At 48.0% G+C, this 22,417-nt stretch overlaps 1 protein-coding gene across 9 annotated transcripts in view; it reads left to right on the top strand.

Moving 5' to 3' along the window:
* The window catches only part of CUX2 (cut like homeobox 2), a 283,575-nt gene that overhangs the window by 136,416 nt on the left and 124,742 nt on the right, over positions 1-22,417 (top strand). The window contains exon 2 of one of the 9 annotated variants that reach the window (XM_058691235.1): positions 19,818-19,936. The exons of the other annotated variants lie outside the window; for them this stretch is intronic. The gene's annotated coding sequence lies outside the window, so the exon portion shown is untranslated. The remainder of the gene's footprint in view (positions 1-19,817; positions 19,937-22,417) is intronic. 9 annotated transcript variants of the gene reach the window in all.

Genomic DNA, 22,417 nt, shown 5'->3' with positions numbered 1-22,417 from the left:
GTGTGATGGGCAGGGCCAGAGGAGGGCAAAATGGCAGGAACTTCGTGTTACAGTCACTCAGAAGTAAGGCTCCATATCTGAGCCTCTTCCTCCCCCACCACACCCAGACCCTCACCCCTGTACTGTATTGAATAGAGTCCCCCAAAAGTTCTCATCCATGCAGAACCTGAGAATATGACCTTATTTGAAAAGGGTCTCTGCAGATATAATAAGATGAGGTCATACCGCATCAGAGTGGGCCCTGAATCCAATGACTGGTGTGTGAGGAGAGGACGCATAGGGAGAAGGCCCTGTGACTATGGAGGTAGAGATGGGAGCGGTGCAGCCCCAAGCCAAGCAAAGCCCAGGACAGCTGACCGCCACCACAGGCTGGAAGGAGCCAGGAAGCCTCCTCCCCAAGAGCCTTCAGAGGGAGCACGGCCCTGCCAACAGCTGACTTTCAGACTCCCGGCCTCTAGAACTGTGAGAGAATAAATTTCTGTTGTTTTAAGGCCCCCATTGATGGTACTTTGTTATGGTGGCCTGAGGACGCTAGCCCCAACCCCTTTCCCAATAACACCCTCAAAAAGGAGAGGCAGGTTCGGCAACATCCCTCTAACTCAGAGACAGCAAAACAGCTTTGGGGGGGGGCGGGGTTCCTCCAGCCCCAGGGCTGGCCTGGCTGCTTGACCAGACCCAGGGGCGAAGGCTTGCTCTCTTTTTCCGCTTTGTTCTTTGCTTAAAGGAAAGAAGCCTCCTTGTTTGCAGGGCGGTTGGCATATGGGCTCCACAGCCTGCTTTGCGGCACGTTAATATGTGATTAAAGGGGTCTTAAAACACCCATTAGTCCCCCTCTGGTATCTAATAGCGCTTTTGGATTTAGAACAGAATATTATTTACTCATTAGCTGATAATAGATCCAGAGTACACGCCGTATGTATGGGGACAATTATTAGAACGTGGGTCTGCACAGAAACCTGGTTCCGCTGCTGTGGCCGGTGGCAAGACAGCAGGGCCCAGAGGGCAGTGGGGTGAGGGGTGCAAAGTGACCCATGGGCCCTCCAAGGAAAATAGAGGGCCTGCTAGATAGAGGTTGTCTATGGTGGCTTGCTGCAGACGGAAGCAAATTCCAGGTACAGATGGTGGGGGGGGGGGGCACTTGAATGCTTCAGTGGAAGGGGAGGGATTGGTGGTGGTTAGAATTTGAGGTAATCAGTTCCAAGAATTGGGGTGCCAACAATAGCAGGCCCCCACAGTGGTGAAGGATTGAACCTGAGCTTTGGGCCTAAGCCTCCCAGGATGAGATTATTAGTCACATGGCAGCCACCCCCAGAATCACAGAAGTGGGGTGACGTGCCCAGGACACACAGCTGGTAAGTGGCTGCAGTGGAAGCAAACCCAGCTCTTCTGATGACCAGACCTGGTTCTTTCCAACACTTCTTCGTACCCACTGCAGAAACTTCTTGGTAATTCAAAGTTTCCCTGTCTCCAATGGAAAGAGGCACTTTAACACTATTTCCTATAATGTTTTGTTTGTTGGAAAGGCGAAAATAGTGGCAGATTGTCCCTCTACAGCGTTTGGGTCCTTGATCTACGGCCAAATGCACTAGAAAGGCTTGGGTGGAGGGAAACAGAATGGAAAGGAGTGTAAATGCCGTGGGAGTTGTTTGGGCATCTCCCAGGAAGCAAGAGGAGGCCCTGGGGAAGGATCAAGGAGTCACAAGATCAGGCCTGTGTCTGGGATCAGCAACTCTGGTGGAGGTCTGAAAATCAGTGGAGGAGGAGTGAGGAGGCAGGGAGAGGCCCGCAAGAGGTTTCACGGTAGCCCTGGTGAAGCCTCACAGGTCTGAACCAGCAGGTGGCAGTAGTATCAGAAGGAGGGAATGGATGCTGGGACACCCCCATCCATAGCGGACATCACAGGTCTCAGTGGCTGGTTTGACTTAGGGGTAAAGAAGATAGCAAAGTCAAGACAACCCCCAGTTTGATGGACAGAGTACAGTGTGTGGGAAGGAAAGTCTCCAGTTTGATAAGCCTGATTTTCAGGTCATCGGTTTGTAGTGATTCTGTGAGCGAATGCATGAACCTCTTATGATGAAAGGCACAGCATAAGCCTGCAGTACAAGCACCAAAGATAGGACTGAGAAAGCACTGAAAAACCTTGCCTTTAACTCAGACTCGCCTAGGCTTTTCTCAGACACGCCAGATGGAAAGACAAGCCGGGCTTGTATGAAGGTGGAGAGGTCTCTCTCCAGCCCAGTGCAAGCAGTTTGAGACTTTCTGCCTCCTGGTTTCCTGTGCAGGGACAGGTAAGCCTCCACCCATGTCCCTGTTTTATACAGGTGGCCAGGGGGGTTTATATTGAACACATACAGGAAAGGAGCAGGGTGCCCTCTCTGGTGAGTCATTCCATCATGTGCCCACAGAGACACTGAAGAAGTCAGAGATGTTTCCAGCAAGGTCACAACTAGAGGCCAGACATAACCTATGTGTATTGCCTGAATGAAGAATAGGGCTCCCTGATGAAAGCTTAGCAGGTCTCTCCCCACTTCCCTGGGAAGGAGCCAGAGAGAAAGCAGAGCTTGGCAAGTTTGTCCTTTGGTCCATCTTCTCTAGATGCGTGGGTCTACACCTCAGCTAGATAAATAACCAAATAAGTAAACCACTTCCCAGTGGGTGTGTGGCATATGCGTGAGTGCATGTGTGTTTGTGTCTGTATGTGTGTGTTTTAATAAAGCTCACCATGAGCCAGATATCAATTTCTGTCAGAGAGACGCAGAGCATCTGAACCAGAACTAAATAAAAATAAACATTAAACAATTATTGGAATTTAGGTTTATTTAAAAAATCAGCAGGGTTGAGGGAACAAGCCACCCATTAGCGAGGCAGAACTATCGGGCCTTTTAACAACCCGCTGGTTCTTGGCTGCCAGGGAGATTTGGGCTGTACAAGCTGTGGAAACTCCGGATCCTATTGATTAAAGATGATGCGGTAACAGGCCAATTATATCGTCGTGGCTGCTTGCAGTGCTGGCCGACGCTGGCTACCCATTTGTCTTTACAGAAACGGTTTTGTTTGGGGGGCTCTCGGAGGGCAGTTCAGTGTCCCCCTCCTGAGCAAAGTATTCTTCCTCCTCTGGTCCCTGCAGTTGGTAGAGGCTCCAGTGCCTGAGCTCTCCCGGATTCTTGCATTTTTCTCCTCCCTGTCCCCTCCACAGACATCCATAGTTCATAAGGAACCTGTGTCTTGTCAACCAAATCAATGCAAATAACCGGTGAGCGTTTCTCGACTTTTCAGTAATAATTGATCTTCCCAGAACTGATAGCATTTGGAAAACATAAGTAAGGAGAGCAGCAGCGAGCCAGATGTCCACGTTAAGAGAATATAATTGCTCTGAGTTATAGGAAAGGAAGTGATTTCCCTTCTAGCTTTAGCTCCAAGAGAGCAGAACAAACTGCCATGGAGCATCAAGAAGCTTCCAGTAAACTCAGGGCTTCATACAGACTCCGTCTCTCAGCCTGTAGATTCAGACGACTGTGGGACAGGGATCTTCCAAGCTGACAGGCAGATTTCCTGCTTGCAATTTTGTCAGTCTCTGGGTTTTTATTTGGAAGCTTTCTGCACAGTCACTGTTGGGGAAGGAGAGAGAGTTTGCTGTTCTTCGGGGGGGGGGGGTGGTCCAGCTTAGCTACTGTGCTGTTCATCCACTGGATGGGAATCTCCTCTCTGCTGGTTTGCCTTTTTCCCCCCCTCCCCTTCTTTCTAATTTGATGGTCATTTCCAGGCACTGCTGTAATTGGTCCCTGACTCGACTGGAGTGATATTTAGAAGGTCAGACATCAGATGGGGTTGGGGTATTCTATGGATTGGTGGATGGCGAATAGGATTCCCAGGGTTGTTTTCTTTATGAACGTCTATCATTCTTCCGGGACGCCTTCATTTGTTCTCCATGCATTTATTTATCTGTTCATCCAACACATAGCTACTGAGCACTTGCTCTCTGCCAGGCACAATTACTTGCCGGGGCACATTGGTACCTGCCCTCATGGAGGAAGCTTCTAGTCTAGCTATGAAGAGACACAGACGTGAAACAATTAATTATTACATCATAATTGCAGGGAGTGGGGACCCAAGACAGTAAGAACCTGACCTTATCTTGGGGGTGCTGGTCTTAAGGAAGTAATGCCTAAGCTGAACCTTGACACAGGGGGTAGGACTGACCTAGGCCAGTGGTTCTCAGACTTGAGTGTGCATCAGAAGCAGCCGGAGGAGGACTGGTTGAAAAGATTGCTGGGCATCACCCCCAGAGTTTCTGATTTATCAGGTCTGGAGCTGGTCTAAGAATTTACATTTCTAATAAGGTCCCAGGTGACACTGCTGCTGCTGTTGTCTAAGGACCACACTTTGGGAACCACCAAAGTAGGCAACAGACTGGAAGGAGAGAGCGTCCAGGTAGTGGGAATTGTGGAAGCAAAGGCCATATAGTTGGCTTGGCACTTTCCAGGCCCAGAATAAGGGGCAGAATGGTAGGAGCAAAGTAAAGAGGACTGTGGAGAGATGTGCTAGAGGAAAGCATAGGGTCCTGGCCCCATAGGGCTTGCAGGTTGACCTGGAAAGTTTGGATTTTATCTGAAATTGGACGGGAAGCCTGGGCAGGTTTTAAGCAGGAAAGTGCCAGCATCCAGTTTGTATCTTGAAATCCTCTCCTGGCTGCCAAGGCAGGAAGGGGATGGTGGAAGAGTGGCTTGCATGAAGCCAGGGAACCTCACGAAGAGGCTATGCAGGTATCCAGCTGGGAATTGGAGGTCGCTAGACCCGCTGGTGTCACTGGGCATGAAAGCATGGACATGTCTGAGAGTGTTTGAGTCCAGGCATCCCCTTCCTGGAAAGCCTTCCTGATCAGTTTGAATCCACCCATCAATCCCTGAAACCTGATTTCTTACCTGAAGAAGTCATATGTTGACACTGACCTTATCAGTTCCTTGAGGGCAGGTCTCTGTGTGTCATATCTGCTCACACACTGAGGCATGGTTGGATAACAACAAATACCTTATCATAATTGGCAGGTCATGAACATTTGTTTACCAGCTAGGGTCACATCTGTTACCTCATTGGATTTTCCAAATACCCTGAGCAAAAGGTGGAATTGAACCCATTTTTCAAATGAGGCAAATTGAGGTTCAGAAAGGACAGGAGATGCTCCCAAGCTCACCCAGCTGAACTGAAAGAAAGGCAAGATTCTCACTCAGGCCCAGAGTGCCCTCTGGTGAACAGACTAAAGGAGCCATGACACCTCAACCCTTAGACAGTCACCAAATTTCCCTTAGTAAGTATCAAGGGCCTTACTCAAGGTGACAGGGCCAGTCCACCAGAAATATTAAATAGGTATAGAAGAAATTGTCATTTTTTTTGGAAATAAAAAATGGTCAAATAGCAGTTTCCTATAGTTCAACCTAAAACAAAGCATGCAGGGGAAATGTTGCATTTCTAGAAAATTCTGCTGCAGCATGAAGGATAGGAGTTGCAACGTAGTCTAAATTGTCTCTGAAAGCAGCTTCCCACACACACGGAAGCTGATGAGGGGGCCGTACAGGGATGCAGCATCTTAGAATCAGTCTATAATGCAATCAATTTTGTATATCCCTGGTGAAACAGCAACATTTATTTAACGTCTTTTATAGAGCAGCTGAGTTTTATCACAAATCACATTCCATTTCTATTCAGCTGGGACTCCTTGAAGGCTAAAATGCACTTACTTTTCTCGGAGGAAATTTACCAATTCCTCAATAAAGACCCATTTGCCTCTGTATGTAAAATTGACACATTTATTGAATATTAAACATTTAAGGTTTTTTACCCAGCTCCCCCACCCCCTCACCCGCACCTTTTTCCACTTTTCCACAAAGCTTCCCAGTCATTAGGGAGTTCCTCAAAGTGGCAAGAAATGGGTATTTTCGTGCAGAAATGGCTGACATTTAAATTTGGGTCATTCTTATCAGTGGGAAATGGTCAAGTTATGTCATAAATGTATAGGGCGACATCCAGTGCCTCGGAGCAGCCCCTTTAAGCCCTGTGCTTTTCCCCTGTCATTGTGGCTGGCTTGGTAGTCTTGGTCACGCAGCAGTACTGTGTTGAGTTTGCGACAAAAGTTTTTTGTCCATACTTGTAACGTTTGCAGAAGGCAGGGGCAGCCTCCCTGACAATAAATTGTGCTAATTAGCATGAGGGCCTATTAATAAAGCGAGTTTTCTTTCATCCATGTTCCTGAATGGTCGGGGACATCAATTAAAGTGTGCGCTTGAGACAATGTCTTTTCACTGCCGGTTGCAGTGTTTTTGTTTAAAAAAATAAGCAGGGGGCTGGGCCATTTAGGGAACTTGTTTTTGTGTCCTTAACATGGGAGAGGGCTGAACTGTTGAACTTAGGTCTCAAATGCTGGGTCCAGATTTTCTGACTGATTCTAAATCAAGGCAGTGATAAGTCGGGTGGGTCCTTGGCCCTGGGGTTGGGGCTGTGCTTTCAGAGTGAAAGGAGAATTGTTGTATTTGAGGAGTATCTTCCAAATGAGGTTTAAAACCCACCAGACACAGGTTTTGAACTGGTAACTTGCCCTCTTACCAGCTTTGTGAGCTCAGACAGGTGATTTACCTCTTTCCACCTTAGGCAGGGTTAAATGAGATAATCCATGGAAGGTTCCAGAAGGAACCTCAAACTTCATTGCTGTCCTGGGAACTTTATCCGGTGTCAGGTTTGTATGGAAAAAGAAAGGTCATTGCATCCAGCTCCCTGTTCTAGGCTTGATTTCCCTTCCACAGAGCCCAGCAGTTAACCATTTACGCGGGGAATCCTTTAAGGACTGGGAACTCACTTATCGCTATCAGGGCTGTCTTCCTTACGGTGACCTGAAACCTGCTTGTGTGTAACTTCCTCTGCCCATAGGGGTCTGAGCTCCTCTCCTGTTTTTCAAATATGTAGAGGTGCCCCTTCTCTGAGTCTTCTGTTCTCCAGGGTAAATTTCCCCCCAGCTCTGGGTGTCTCAGCCTCACACATGACTGACATTTTGGAGCATATAATTCCTTGTTATGGGCTGTTCTTTGCATTGTTAGATGGTTAGCAACACCACTGGCCTCTACCAGCTAGATGCCAGCAGTAGCACCCTCCAGTGTGACAGTGCAGAAGTATCTCTAAGACCTTGCCAGATGTGCCCTGGAGGCCAAAATCACCCCACCCCACCCCCACCCCCCCCGCCACACACACACCCAAACACATTGAGAAGCATTGTTCTAGAGTTTCTGGTTCTCCCCATCCTGGATGCCTTTAGCCAGACATGACACCTCACCTAGGAGGCTTTCACATCCTTACGTTTGAATCCCCTCTGGCATGTCACATTCCTGTGGTTTCTGCCTCTGAAATGTTTTTGGTGCCGTTGGGAGCAGAGCCCACTTTTGCCTGGCACAAGCTGAAGCTGAAAACCCAAAAGCAAACATCAGGAGAAACCAAAATAAAATCACCCATTTTTTTTTTTTTTTTTTTTTGTCTGCAGCTGTCTCTGCAAAAGGCACATACCACCAGGACTGGAGGGTGACTGGGCCTTCCTTGTTAGAACCTCTCTTTTGAGAACAGGAATGATAAGGTCTGAATGTATCCCATAACTTTGATCTGAACGGGCAGAGCCACCTTTTCAGAACAGAAGGTCAGTGAAGGTTTCTCACTGCAGCTGGTTCCAGGTCTGGGTTAGCATTCTGGCTTTGCCACTGACTGACTACACCTTGGAACCTCAGTTTCCTCATCTGTATAATGGGTATAAAAGCAACACTGTCTCAAAGGGTTGTTGCCACGATTCAAAGGATTGACTCATGTAAAGTGTCCAGTGAATAGTAATCAACCAATAAATAAGAGTTACTATTTTGTGTTATTGCTGTTGTTTGCAAATAAGAAACACACATCCAAGGAATGAGAATAATTCACTTAAAGTCAACTGGCAGGTCAGTGTGAAAACATTGGGTTGAGCGTCTTTTTTCTGAAGACTCCAGGGTTTTTTGCAAAGTCTGTCTGTGCATACGAGGAGATTCGAAGATGATCCATTTTATGTGATTCTCACCCCATTAACAGCCCGCAGTTTTGCCAGAATATCCTCTTTTCACTTTCATTTTAAAAACCAGCCAGTGTAATAAATCTTGCCCCGAAATCTCAGCAGCACATCTTGGCTGGAGTGTATGATAAATCTAATATACTGTGGCCTCTCTGTATGAGATACCCCTTCACAAATCTGTATTTTTGGCGGACAGCCCCATGGTCTGGCAGGATTATGATTTGCTCTTGGTTTGACAAGTCCAGCCCTCTGACTGGGTCATCTTTGTTTCACAACTTCCATGGCTCCAGCGTGGACCCATGACCCCATCCCCTCTCTGTAACCTTTCCTTCCTTCCTTCCTTCCTTCCTTCCTTCCTTCCTTCCTTCCTTCCTTCCTCTCCCTCCCTTGCTCTCCTTCTCTCTTTCCTACAAAACCACAGTTTTAGCTACCCACCCCTGTCCCCACGTTTCAAACAGGGAACATACTTAGAACTGGATCTGAATTTGAAGAGTACACATCTGGAAAGGGAAAAGGACACTGGAAATTCAACATGTACCTGGATTCTTTTTATGGGGAGTTGGAGCACCCCATGGTTCTGCCACATGTGGACCATGTTGCCTTGAGGGACACTGAAAAGGCAGGGGTCCCCATTTTGATCATTCAACATTTCTTAAGTGCCTACTCTGTGGCTGGGTATACAAAGGTGAATAGAGTTGGGTACAATGGGAAAAGTAGACGTTTATGATATGGTTACCTTGTAACAAAGTCAAATTATTTATGCCTGTGCTGAGGGTTCTGACTGGGAAATGCAGGGGCTCTGGAGCCCCAGCAGAACATTCCTGAAGAAGTAGCATCTTGGAAATGGTGGGCATTTACCAGGCTCAGGAAAGAGCTCAGGCTCTGAGGCAGGGAAGGACACAAGGAGATCAGTGGTCACTGCAGGGAGACTGAGAGGGAAGCTGGGCAAAGCCTGTGCAGGAAGTTTCTCTGACTGCCTAGTAATAGTGGAACCTGGGAGCCTTGTGAGGACCTGTGAACTCCCCTCGTCTCCTCCCCTCCTGGCAAGCCCCTGGGAGGCCAGGAAATAGCCCCCAATGGCTTCAAGGACTGTGGAATGTATGTTAGTCCTAGCTCCACCCCTACTGATCTGCTTAAATCACTTTCTCTCTCTGAGCCTCAGTTTCCTCATCTATAAAATGGTAGTAATAACAATAAGCCCTCCTCCCCGGACAGGTGTTACAAAGATAAATCAAGAGAATGCATATAAGGTGCACAAATCAGAGATCAGTTTCTGGCATTAAATAAGTACCCAGGAGGGGTGCCTGGGTGGCTCAGTCAGTTAAGCATCCGACTGTTGATTTCAGCTTAGGTCATGATCTCACTGTTTGTGGTTTTAAGCCCTGCATCAGGCTCTGTGCCGACAGTATGGAGCCTCTTGGGATTCTCTCTCTCTCTCTCTCTCTCTCTCTCTCTCTCTCTCTTTGCCCCTCCCCTACTCTCACTCTCTAAAATAAAATAAAATAGGAGCCAAGAAATGTTAACAATTAATTCTGTTTACTAGCATTGTGACTTGGGAAGACTAAGTTTATCTCTTTGGGTCTCAGTTTCCTAATCTGCAAAATGGGGATGATAATTATACAACTGGAATAAATGAGTTTGAACAGTGACTGGCGTAGAATTTGGGCTAATAGCAGTGGCTGTTACCTCTGCTACTATTACTGTTGTTGTTGTTGTTGTTGTTGTTGTTGTTACTATTCTATTTCTTGTAGCTTCACATAGCATGTGGTTGATCTTCAGGGGGCCCATGGTTTTTATCCTCGTTCTGAATGCCACCATGTTAGACATGTCTCCCCAACTGTTCCCCTCCACCATGTGCTCCACCTTCCAGACCCTCTCATGTGCCCCACTGCATCCCACACAGAATTCCAGCCCCACAGCCTGCCACCCACTGGCCCAGCTGTCTCATGACCCTCTTGAGTCAGTGTTCTCCCTCCTCTTGGACACTGAGCTCATCCAAATGAGAAGAATCCTAAGGGACCCTTGTGATCACTCTTTGAAGAGGACCTTTTCTGCACCACAGCAGACCCCAGAGATGGGTATCATCAGCCCCACTTGGCAGGTGGGGAAACTGAGGCACAGAGGGGAACCGTCATGCTCTCAGTCTTTCTGGTACTTGCAGGCTGCTCGCCACTGCAGAAGCATGCACTCCCCTCCTTTCCCCTCCTCTGCTTTCACAGAGGCCAAAATGCCGTCTTCCAATACATCTCTCCTCGGGCTCATGACAAGAACAGATCTTTTCAAAGAGATAGAAACAAATTTTGCAGATCCTTGAGAGTTGATTCTCTCATCCCTGGAGTCTGCAGACCTCTGCCAAAGAAGCCTTGACATGTGGCATTCAAATCTGGGCCATGAGATGATCTTCCAGCTGCCAGCTATCTCTGCAGAAGAGAATCTGGGCCTTCACCACAGGCCAAGTTATAATTTCTTTGGATTAGTGTCAACATGGAAGAGCAAAAGGAATAGTCCAAGGGACCCCAGTTTGAAAAAATGCTGCATTTGGCTGGCATATTCCAGAACTTTCTTCATCTCTGTCTTGCAGGATCCAGAACAAAGGTCTGGTGGAATGGAGGCCTCCCAGGCCTCCCCTTTCTTGGACCTCTCAGCCCTTACATGGCTGGGTTCTGGGGAAAACAGTCCTCACCCAGGCTTCCTGGGCACTGGGGCCACCTCGTCTCCTTGAAGTGAGAAGGCCAGTGGGCGAGGCTCTTCCGTGTTATTGAGGGAAGAAATACAGCCCAGAACCCTTTCTGTAAAAGTAACCTCCCGGCTCCTCCTTTATGGGTGAGGCAAAGTGCTTAAAATGCTTAGGGGGAATAAACAGCTTTTAATGAAGTTACATTGCCACATAATGGGCATCATAAAATTGCCTTCATACTGCAGGGTCCCAGGATGGCATTTATTATCGACTGTGCCGGAACAGCCTTTGCAGAGCTCCGGTAGCTGCAGAGAGAAGACTGCAAAAGTCTCCTTAAATTACCTGATTGAAATAACCGGCGGAATATTCCGTGGGGCCGCCGCGTGCCAGGGAAGCCGCCTTTGGGGTGGTCTGTCAGAGGCGGTTTGCGCATTCTGAAGAACACAGGAGTTTCATTGCAGCAAAACAGATGTTCATCTTGTTTCTCCATCGGCTGTTTGATGAGAAATTTATTGCTCTTCCGCTGGGCAGGAGCCCCTCTCGGCTGTGGAGTCTATTAGGCAAGCCAGCAGCTGGCGGGAAGCCAAGGTGAGGCTGTTTTGATGAAACCCATGAAAAGCCTTGGCTTGGAGGCGCCGGTAATAATGCACTGGCTAGACTCTCCTGATTGGGCCATTGATTGGCCTGATTTGATTTATTGATCAATACCCTCAAATTTGGCGTCTGAGAAGCTGCACTAATCTTTAACTGTTGTGAACATCTCTACCTGCTGGAGAATTAGACCCTGATAAGGAATGTATGAAAGGAATCGGGGCTTATCTTAATCACACACCGGGCCCCAGCACTGCCCGCGCCGGCAAGGGCCCCAGTGCACCGCGCCCCATCGCCAGGCAGGCTGGCGCAGATCTATAAATTGATGGAATTCAAAGCCTCCAGCATCGATTACCGTTATAACAAACAGTGGTGCACAGAATGTCTGATTATTTTTAGACAAAGATTCTGTTCTCTCAGCAGCAATTTTGCTGAGGCTGTCACTGTGTCAGATGTCTACTGTTGATTGCAATTAGATGCAATACAAAAAAAAATTAAACTATCTGTATCCTTAGTCTTATTTCCAGTTATTAAATCTCTCTCTTTGTTTGCCGTTTCCTCATGATATCTACAGCTGGATGAAATATTTGGTTGGCAGGAGAAATCCTTGTAATTCAGCGGGAGTGCAGTGGCCCGCCGGCTCATTGGATTATCTCTGATGGGGTGCACATAATCTCAGGGGGAGGGAAGTTGAGTGTGGGGGGGTGTTATATCTGTTTAAAAGTGTGCAGTGTGAAGGCTTGATGCAAAAAAACGTTTCAGGGCAGGGTGGGGTATAAAAAGCAATCTCCAAAGCTCTCCAGAATGCCTGTATTTTTAGTTCTCCTTGTTTCATTCCACACCAGGCAGGTCCTAACCAGGGATGCATCCCCATTGATGAGTGGGGAGGGAGGGAAGGTTATCCAAGCAACCGAGCTCAAAGGTTGGCGCCACTTGAAATAATTAATTCCTCCAAACAGAGACCGCACTTGGGACCCCTTCCGCACTCAATCATACCTGAAGAGCAGGCTCCAGGTAATTGTGGGTATGAACAAATTAGGCATTCCCTTTTACATGCAGCGCAGCGGCCAGCATCCTGGCGTTGGGCGCGTGCATCCATCATCTTGGCGCTCTCCAGTTGATCTCTCATCTCAGAGCCATTAGCCCCAGCGTCCTTGATGGTGGAACAGCTGTAAACCTGAGACCATCGTGGGGTGGCCGAGTCTGACGATTCGTTATTTGATGGGATGGGGAAAAAGGCTCAGGCGCCAGTGCCAAGGCCTCCCAGTTCCCAGAAGCCAGCTCTGCTTGGAATTGGCAGCTGCCAGCTAATTTTAGAAAGTTCATAGTGGAGGATGGTCTAAGCTCCCCGAGGGCAGGGCAGAGGTCGGTAATAGGCAGAATAACACCTGCCCCAGATCCTATGCCAAGCACTTCCTTCTAGATGCACCTTTCTCCTTCAAGCTGTCCGATTACCTTAGGAAGTTGGTAATAACTATACCTGTTAATAGATGCAGAAACTGAGGCTCCCAGGCATTGAGCGGCTTCCCCAAGATTACAGAGCTAAGAAGTGGCGAGGCTGAAAGTCAAGTTCAGGTTGGTTTCTGGAGTCTTGGCTCTTAGCCTCAGTGGAGAATACTCAATAAATATCTGTTGAATGAATGAATGAATGAATGATGCATGTACCTCCAGTGGGGACTCCACTGGGCACTTGGATAGCCAAGGATGGCAGGCCATCTTTCCAGGGGAGAAAGAAGAAACCAGAAGTATAGAAATTTCAATGATCTCCATGGGGAGACCTGGTGTTTGGGCTTCCAGGACTCCTGGGAACAGCTTCTGCTTTATCCTTATGGGCACAGAGTTGTGCCCAGGCTCCAATTCCTTCAGTTAGAGGAACAAGTTTGAGGTCACCAGGAAGCTTCCATGCAAAGAAATCTCAGGGCTGAGAGGTCCATCAGTAGGAAGGGGCAATAATGGGGTCTCGGAGGCAGGGAGAGCTCATTGATCACCTGGCTGGGAGCCAGTCAACCTCTGACCAGGATAACACAGTGGTTAAGAGCTTGAACCCTGAAGTCAGGTAGACCTTGGTTCAAAGCCCAGCATCATCACATTCTTAGCTCTGTGTGACCTTGGGCAAGCAATTGAACCTCTCTGGGCTGCACTTTCCCAATCCTCAAATAGGGCTGATAATAAGACCTCCCTATCCAGGTGACTGTGAGGACAAAGTGAGGTAATACATGTCAGCCCAGACAGTGTGCCTGGCACATGCTGTTTGATGGCGATGACCATCAGTCTAAGGCATTCAGAAACACCCAGCAGCCACCATGGACATTTGTGACCAACAAGCTCATTTGGCTCAAGAAGAATTCCAGGCCAAGGAAAGAGGTGTCAAGTAACTTCTCTGAAATCACAGAGCAAGTCCATGGCACATTCAGCATCTTCCTTGTCACCTATTCACCCTCTTCTGGACATATTCCCATTGTGCATGCCCCTCCCCTTTTTCCCTTTCACATCCCTGCTGCCCCGACACTCTGATAAAAGTGGGCCTAGTAGTCTCGGCATAGTTGTGGGGACAGGCAGTCCCTCGTGTGGTTGGTGGGAGAGACAATCAATGCGGTGCCTTTGGAGGGCGGGCTGGCAGCCTCTACCACATTTACAAATGTGTCTGCCCTGTGACCTGGCCCTTCTCTATCTGAGAAATTACCCTCTGACATAACCCACACAGGGGCACCAAGATGAATGTCTTCATACATTGGTGCAGTGTGGCGTGGGTAGTAATAGCTAGAGCCCAGAAATAACCTAAGTGTCCATGAGTGAGGGACCAGCTGCATAAAATAAGGCACCTCCACACAGAGTACTCTGTGGCTGTAAAAATGAAGCCAGATGCTCTTTACGTACCGATGAAAGGAGCAGGCAAGATAAATTCAGTGAAAGTGGCAAGTTGCAGAACATGGTACGTAGCATGCTGTATCTGAGTAAAACAAAAGAAGAGAAAGGTTATTCTTGCTTGTGTGCTTGAATATGAATAGAATATCTTTGAAAGGACACAGAATGATGGTGGGCACCTCTGATAGAACAGATAGAACACTGTTGAATATTAAACCTTTCTGTGCTGTTGCAGGATTTATCATATGCAAAGATTACTTTAGCGGGGTGAAAATTTCCCTACTTAAAGAAATTAGTATAATGGAAGAACCTAGATTCTTAGAATCAGACTTAGGAGGAAATACCGGCTCTGTTACTTACTGGCTGCTGACTTTAGATAAGCAATAGCAACCCTCTATGCCTCAGTTTTCTCGTCTGTAAAATGGTGACAGTGTGAGGTGATGACAGGTGGAGGTGAGATTGTGCACGTAAACCGATAAGCTGGTCTGTGCCGTCCACAGATATTAGCGGGTACTGTTACAACCGTGAGGCTGAAAGGAGGCAATGTTGATGGCAGTGCTGGGCACAGAGCTCTCTGTGGCAGTACCAGCCCCGGTCTCATGGGCCAGGTGCTGAGGACGGAGGCGGCTCCCTGCGCCCCTCAGGGGACACCCCCCGACACACACACACATACTGAGTGAAGTCCCTGAACCTATTCACCTGGAAGGCTTGGTAGCAGAATCCTCTTCAGAGGCCCAGCTCCTGACGCTCACAGCTCCTGTAATGAGGCCTGATCACCAGCTCAGCCCAGAGAGGAGGGACAGGGCGGGAGCTTGACCAGCTGCTGCCCACATGGCTGCCATGAAGGGGCAGTTAGGTAGTTGTTTCTCTCTCCCCCTCCATGTCTGTCCCTCTCTCTCCCACTGTAATAGGCCCTCTGCTACTCTCCCTGTATCTCTTTCTCTCCCTCTCTTTCTCAGTCTCTGTTCCCTCTCAGTGAAAGGCTCTTCCCCCAGATAGCCAATTTTTTGGATTCTCCACCCTCTTTAAGTCTTTCCCAAAAAGTCATCTTTTCCATGTGGCTTCCCCCTGGCCATTCTGTGCAAAATTGCCATTCATCCCAACCCTCGCCCTTCTTCACCCCCTTCCCTGCTTTTTTTTCCCTCTCTCTCCATCTCCACACTTAAAAGCACTTTAGTGACTCCCATTGCTCTTGAGGGTAGAGATCTGGGTAGGGATTGGGGTGCCTTGCCCCCCCCCCCAACAACCCTTAGAGAAGGCTGTCCTCCAGGTCGATGGTGCCCAGAGTTGGCTCTATATAAGACCAGCTGGGTGGGTGATCTGAGCATCAGTCAGCAAGTCTCCTACACAGCGTCTGTCCACACTGGACTCTAGCTGGAATTGTCTTCCATAGCCCCCTCTTCAAGTGACTGAGGCTTGGCCTGCTCTTCTCCACTGGGCTCAGCTGCAAACATACATCCTGGAGGTAGGGAGCACAGTAGTTAGAGTGGTAAGACCTTGTGCAGGTCATGCCCCTCGCTGAGCCTTCTTTGGCTGCAACTATAAAATAGAGAGAGTCACCCCCACCTAACGGGTGTTTGTGGGCCCTGCCTCCTGGAAGCCTTCCTGCTGGCTAGCACCGCAGGCCTGGCTCAGGGCTTTGGCCACATGCTCCCCTGGTGCCCCAGCTTCTGACCACAATGCTGTTGATCTTTGTGTCTATTCAAAGCGGGCAGAGGGCTGTAACTCAGTGCTGGAGCCCGGCTGCCTAAGTTTCAAATCCCAGTACTGGCGCTCACTTGCTGTGTGCTCTTGGTCAAGTAAGTTGACCTCTCTTTCTTTAGCTCCCTTGCGTATGAAACAGGGAGAATAATAACACCTTATAGAGTTGTGAGGATGAAATGAGCTAACATGGAAAGCACCTGGAACAGTGTCTGGCACCAAAGTAGGCTTTCGGTATGTGTTTGGTGGAATGAGTGAGTGTTGTCAGGATTCGACGGGGTAACTCACGGCTCCTCAGGGGCTGCCAGATGGCGATGGTCTAATTCTATTATTCCTTACTGTTATTTAGCTGGAATGTATCTAATGAGAGAAACTTCTACTCCTCTGCTGTTTGGTCACCCCAGGGTGCAGTTTGCACTTTAGTAAAGGCAAGATGCAAGCTTGATTCTTTCCTTTTATTTACCAGATTTCACAGCAATGAGTTGGTTTCCCAGCATCCTCCAGAGTGACCAGTAAAGGTTTTTATCTTATAGTATGAACTCAGATTTAAACCTCTTTGACAGATTCAGCCCATTGCAATTACTTTCCTTCTTTATGCTCAAATCAGCCTACCTCTTACCCATGAGAGCGTCCTAGTCCCAGTGGTCTTGACAGTGGCCTGCCATTAGGGAATCACAGCCCATTTGCACAGAATCCTGTCAGGCAGGTGGGCAGGACAGGCATTGACAATGTGGAGCCAGGCATGCTCAGGTCTGGGTTCAGCCTCTGATTCTGCCCATTTCTGGCACTACAGCGAGCCTTTCTAAGCCTCAATTTATGCATCTATGAAATGGAGTTAATAGCAGTGAATGGCATCATGTATGTTAAGCCTTCACCACAGGGCTTTGCACACAGTAAGTGACCAATATATAAGATGACCTGTGGGAAAGCCTTGCACAGCGCCTTCCTGCCAGTTTGCAGGAAAGAAATGTTCCTTTCTGCATTTTTGATGGAAGGTTTCTAGGGGTCTCTAGACCCTCTTCACCCTCAAAGTTGGGGCAGGATTTCTCAAAGGACATAGTAAAAGATCTTACCTATGTCACACTTTCTAATGAAACTTGCGAATGAGAGAAAGAAAAAATTATTTATAGAAGTTCTTGTCCTGCCCTCTAATATAGCTTATCACTTCCAGGGCTGAGCCCTCAGGGGAGCTGAGGCCCCTGAAAAGCCATTTCTAGTCTTTTTTGTGGGGCCCCTGTGACCCCCGGAACCTTAGTGAAATCCCCCTCCCCCCGCTTCCCTGGCCCTTTCTCAGGTTGGCTAAGGACGCCGGGATCCACAGAGCCAGTCACCCCACAACCTAAAAGCCATCAATCAGATATTTTCACTGAGTCACTCTGTTTTTAAACTTGGCCTTTCTGTCTCATTTTCTTATGTCCCTCAAGGACATATTTTCAAAACTTTAACAGTAGGCCAACCAAACTGTGCCACAGCCATTAAAATCAATGACAACTGCATGACAGGAGGTGCCTGGGAATGCTTTGTAAATATGTCTTTTAGCACTTGAGCCCGCCTCTTGCCTTGTTCCTTTGGCAGGTATTTATTGAGCACCTGCAGCATGCACCTTTTTGAAGGGATGTTCTACCTCAGTAAATAGATTACTAACTCAAAGTATCCACAACATCAGAAACAAAGAGCAGATGAGAAATGATGAGGAAGGAAGAGGATTCTGGAGCATAGGGGTTGAAGCAGTGGGAGGGAGGGCCAGCTCTGTGCCTTCTGCCCGAGGAGGAAAGCGTTGCATGTGCCAGGTGTCATTACAGCCAGCTCACAACACCGAATCAGACAGACATGGTCCCTGCCATCAACGTTGTGCAGGGGAGATGGCAAGAAGCAAACAGAGGCATATCAGGAGCACTGTGAAGGAAGCCACCAGGGGCCAAAAGAGAATAAGAACAGAGTCTCATTTAGTCCTGACAGGGAAGGCCTGAAGAAGCGGTTGTAGGAAAATTTAGGGGAAGAGAAGTCCATGCAAGGGGGAATAGCAGGTGCAAAGGCACTGAGGTAGTCAAATGTTTGGCCAGTGAAAGAGTGGCTGGATCATAGAGAGCGGGAGGCATGAGGACAGAGAGGTGGCAGGGCCTGACCACACTGTGCTCGCTGGCCCTGGGTAGAATCTGGGACATCAGCATCAGAATCAGTGGGAAATCATGGCAGAATTTTCAGCCTCGGAGTGATGGGATCTTATTCATGTTTGTGAAAACACTCTTGGGTGCTGTGGTAGAACTGATTGTTGGGAGGGAGAGGCAACAGGAAGTCCCTGACTGGCCACCGCAGTCTAGGCGAGCAATGATTAGGACGTGGTGGCAGCAGAGATGGCAAGAGTGGGCAGATTCCAGAATATTTTGGACAGCAAGAAAAGAGCTGGTCCTCTCTCCCCTCAGCTCTCTCCCTCTTCCTACCTCATCCTCCCAGAACACTCATTCAGAGAAGTGCACAAATCATAAGTATACAGCTGGACAAATTGCCACGACTGAACACACCCATGGAACCAGCACTGAGATCAAGAAACAGAATATTCTCAGCCACCCAAAAGTGTCCTTTGTACCCCTTCCTATCACTACCCCCCAGATATAATCACTCTCTTGACTTCTAACCACACAAATTCATTGTGCCTGTTTTCATACCTTATATAAATGGAATCATACAGCGTGTGATCTTCTGCATCTGGCTTCTTTTGCTTTACATTTGTAAGATTTATCAATACTGTTGTTTGTCTTTGTAGTTCATTGATGCTCGTGGCTGTAGTATTCCACTGGGTAAATGTATATTTCAAATTTATTTATACATTCTATTGTTAATAGACATTTGGATTGTTTCCAGTTGGGGCTATTATGAATAGTGCTTCTATGAATGTTCCAGACCAGCACTTCTCAAACTTTAATGTACTCATGAATCAACTAGTGATCTTGTAGAGCTACAGACCCCAATGTAGTAGGTCTGGAGTGGCTCCTGAGTTTTTTGCATTTGACACAAGTTCTCATTAAAGCCGTGCTGCTGGCCCATGACCATACTTTGCAGAGCAAGACTTTATTTTGCTGAACATATTTCTCTGAGGTATGTGTGTATACCCAGGAGTGGAATTGCTGGGCCACAGGGCAGCATGTTTAGCTTTAGTAAACACTGCCAGGTAGTTTTTCACTTGACACGCGCACCGTGTAGGCCAGTTCCAGTTGCCCCACATTCTCGGTATACTTGGTATTGCCTGCCTTTCATTTTGGCCATTCAGTTGTGTGTGTAGAGGTATCGTGTTGTGGCTTAAATTTTCATTTCCCTGATGACTAATGAGGCTGAGCATCTTCTCATGTGCTCATTACAGTTAGAATCTCCTCTTCTGGGGGAAGTGCTGGTTCAAGTGTCTTGACCATTTTTCTATTAAGTCATCCCTCTTTTTCTTAATGAAGTTTTAGGAGTTTTTGATTCTGGACACAGTCCTTTATTAGGTAAAGTGCACATTCCTCCTCCTGCTCTGTGGCCTTTCCTTTGCCGTCTTATTTCACTCGTTCTTTTTAATTCAACAATTATCACTCAGGACTTAATGGGAATGGAGACAGATTCCCATTCTGTCCAACAAAACCAAGTTAGAGCCTGTTACCTGAAGGATCATCCTTTCATCTTCTTGCTCATTCACACGCTCACACTCCTGTCACTGACCTTCCAAAGGGAGGGCCTTTCCCCGCATTCATGGTAGACATTCTTCTGCCTGCCCCCACCCTCTGAAGCTGCTCAAATCGGGATGTCCACTCAACCCTGCTATTCCTTTGACCTCTGATGTTTTTTGGCCACTAGATTAGTTCTTTTTTTTTTCTTTTCTTTTTCTTTTTCTTTTTTTCTTTTCTTTTTTTTTTTTTTTTTTTTTTTTTGACCATCCAGGGAATTGCCTGGCATTGTCAGCCAGTCATCTGACCCTTTGTATCTTCAGAAAGAAGCACCTCTGAAGGTGGTGGATCCCAGCCCCACATCCTGGAGGAGTCCAGGCAAAAGAGGGGCAGGTAGGCTGTGTGTGTCCATGTGCATGTGCTCGTGAGCCTGACTTAACTCTCCATCTGCTTAAGAGACTTCAGCCTTGCACTTGCTGTGCCCCTGCAGCCTGGTGCGCGGCTTTTAGTCTGGTGTGTGCATTGGACCCAACACCCTCCAGGGTCTCTCCCCACACTACTACTCAGGTCCGCATGCTCACCCCGCCACCTCCTCTAGCCGACCACTCACTGCCTTCACTCCCTGTCCCTGCAGCGCTGTGAGGGAGAGTCCCGGTGTCACAGATTCACGAGGAACCATGCTTCTAGGAATCAAGGGCCTTGTTTCTCCCGCCCCATAGCAGCACTCTAGAACAAACAGCGAGGAGCCAGGCCTGCAGCCGCCGAAGCCAGCCTGTGCAGGTTTAAACAGCACCAGCCTTGGGCAAATGCGGGGCAAGTGCTGACTTGCCAAGGCTGTAGTTTCCCCAACTCTACAGCAGGGATAACAGTGGTATTTAGCTAGTGGGGCTGTTGGGAAGGCTACATGATGTAATAAATGGGAGAAGCTAAGAAGGTGTCCAGTCCACAGTGGACTTAGGTAGCCATCTGCTGTTCTTGATTGTTGTTATCATTACTGTGTTGTTAGGATCCTCAGGCACACTTGCTGCCATCATCTCTCTTCTCACCTGCTGAGATCTGCCATGCCTTTCCTCACCGCTGGGCCTTTGGACTTGCTGTTCCTTCTGCTTGGAGTGTGCTTCCCCTGTTCCCCACCTGGGGACCCCCACTCTTGATTCACTCCCCAGGGCCAGCACTATCGCCTTCCTTTGGGAGACCCCCATGACTTCCTAGCACTGGTACAGGTCCTGAGACAACAAAAGTCTGAAAACTATTGTGTTAAATGAAAAAATGAATGAGTGAGTGAAGACAAGAATGAGTGAATGAATCAATGAGTGGGTGAATGAATGAATGCAGTGTGTGCTAAGGAGTTTGAGACCTGGCCTGTCTTTAAGGGATGGTGATTAGGGAACAGCATCCTGGTGGCCCTGTGGAGAATGGGTTGAGGGAAGAGGGAGAGGATGCAGATGTCCGGGCTGGGGGGGGGGGGGGGGGTTGGGGGGGGTGGGGGGGAGTCATGGGATTACCCAGGCTGTTCATCATGGCTTCCAAACATGCTTTGACCCGGCATAGGCATCCCTGGCACGGCCAACAACTGACTCTTCCAAAGGTGTTTTCTACAGTGGAACAATTTGAAATAATTAGAACTTTACAGAATGTCTTTAAACATGCTAGTAATGGGTATAAGAAAACACTTGTGAAGTATAATCAGTTATTAGCAGCTGATCAATTATCCTCATGGATAGCTGGGTGGGGGGAAAGGAGAAGCAATAATAAGCCCCTTGATTAACTAATTTGAATATCTTTGGAGAACAAATTCTGAAATTTCTTTCTATTTTCTCCCTGCCATTGTAATGGCCGCACATCTGCTAGAAAAAAGCGGGATGCAAATGGTAATGAGCGTTTTGCTGTGAACCCGCTCCTTGGCTCCTTGTTTGGGATCCTGGAAGGAAGGAACTGGAGGTGTGGGGATGGTGAGCAGGCTGGGCCTAGGAACCTAATGCTGGCTGGAGGGCAGAATTCGTGGTCAGCCCTACCTTGTGGCTTAGCTTGTGCCTCCCACCCCCATAGAATGTTGAGATGGGAGGGAAGCTGATTCCCACGAGCGGGTGGCACAAACTGGGGACACTCATCTGAAAAGCCATATAGATCCTCCTAAAGACCTGCTAGGGTCAGCTGGGCCTGGGGCAGTCCCAGGACAGAGTGGACAGTGAAATAAACCTACATTCTGGATGCTGCTCTCAGCCTTGGGCTCCTCCCCAACTTCTTTGGGCTTATACAAGGTGGGGTTGATGAATCTGGCCAGTATTAAAGACCCCCTCATCTCCAGGGGTCTCTCATTTCAGGACAGCATGGACATGTCACACCAATGGTCACATAGCTTGCAATCACTTTGTGGTTAAAGCAAGGCTCTAGAGCCAGACTCCTGGCTTGAAGTCAGCCCTGGCACCTCAGTTGTGTGACCTTGGGCAAATGACTTAACCTTTCTGTGCCTCCATGTGCTCCTCTCTAAAAGATAAATAACAGTGCCTGTCTCACAGGGTTGTTTCAGCACAGGGCCATGAACATCATAAACGCACTGTAAATGTAAGTCATCGTTGTTATTATTCTCTCCATCCCATGTAATTAACAGGCTAGACCCGAGTTTGCAAACTGGCAGGCCAAGGTCCAAATTCCCCAGTAAATCTGTTTTGTTTGGCACAGACTGCATTGTTAAATTTTTTTCTGAATTTGTTGCCAACAATTAAAAATCGGGGGATTTTCAAATTAAAAATCTGGATTCGGGCTCTTTTGTAGAATCAGACTCTCTCACCCTCCTGGGCCCACAATCCCATGTGACACCAGCCAGAGCTGAATATTGCTGCCCATTTTCACATGCCCCCCACCCCTTCATTC

Source organism: Neofelis nebulosa, chromosome 11 (assembly GCF_028018385.1).
Source record: "Neofelis nebulosa isolate mNeoNeb1 chromosome 11, mNeoNeb1.pri, whole genome shotgun sequence".
Lineage (NCBI taxonomy): Eukaryota > Metazoa > Chordata > Mammalia > Carnivora > Felidae > Neofelis > Neofelis nebulosa.
Note: the sequence above shows the minus strand (reverse complement) of the source record. Positions and strands in the feature narration are given on the sequence as shown.